The following is a 976-nucleotide window of genomic DNA, read 5'->3' as shown; positions in this document are numbered from 1 at the left end:
AAAACCGCAGATGGGCACAATTTAGCCTCAGACCACCGATGTTCTAAAAGTAGAACTGAAAAACCTACAAAAATCAGTTATTCTGTACATGGTTTGTGCCCTCAGTCTGCACTGCTGGTCTCTGTCCTGCAGTCTCGATGAGCTGCATGGTTCTCCACCTGCTGCAGCGTCTGGTTTGACTGAAGCACGTCTGCTGCAGAACAAAGACTTCCATCCTCAGCTGCAGTCAGTCTGTCAAACAGTGGTGTTTAAACGGCAAACTGGTTTGCAGTGGCTGAAATTTCAGAATAAGAGATTTGGGATCGTCCAATAGTAAACACTAAAATGTACCTGTGCGGCCTGCAAAGTACATTTTATGTGGGAAAAGCTGCATATATACAATAAAGAGTGTGTGTTGTTTCTATTTAGTTTGTGTCTAAGTCAGTCCGGCCCACAACCCTGATGATGTCACTACTCTGTAGCTTCTTAACTGTGACATCAAAAACAAAAAAACCAACTTGTGTGCTACTCGATTAAGTTGTTTAACGTCTTTGTTTGAGTTTTTAAAAGTCTCCACTGCTTCAACAACCTTCCATCCAACATTCACGCTCACATTCCCTCCTACAGCCAATTTATAATCTCCAGTTGACCTCACGTGCATGTCTATGGACTGTGGGAGGAAGCCAGAGTACTTAGAGAGCGCATGCAAGCACAGAAAGATCCTGGAATCAAACCCAGAACCTTCTTGCTGTGAGGCAGCAGTGTGACCACTTTGCTTTCATGCAGCTGCATCAGATAGAAAAATCAAAATAATTCTGTTTTATTGAGCTTTCATTCTCTGCAAGTTTGTCTTCCCTGATTAAATCCTGCAAGCTTTTCATATAAATGTTAGCAGAGCCTGTGTGTGTGTGTGTGTGTGTGTGTGTGTGTGTGTGTGTGTGTGTGTGTGTATGTGTGTGTGTGTGTGTGTGTGTTCCATCCATTCACTGTGGGTCTT

This window comes from Pundamilia nyererei, unplaced genomic scaffold (assembly GCF_000239375.1).
Source record: "Pundamilia nyererei isolate P.nyererei 1_Seehausen unplaced genomic scaffold, PunNye1.0 scaffold00361, whole genome shotgun sequence".
Classification (NCBI taxonomy): Eukaryota; Metazoa; Chordata; class Actinopteri; order Cichliformes; family Cichlidae; genus Pundamilia; species Pundamilia nyererei.
This window is presented reverse-complemented; position numbering follows the sequence as displayed.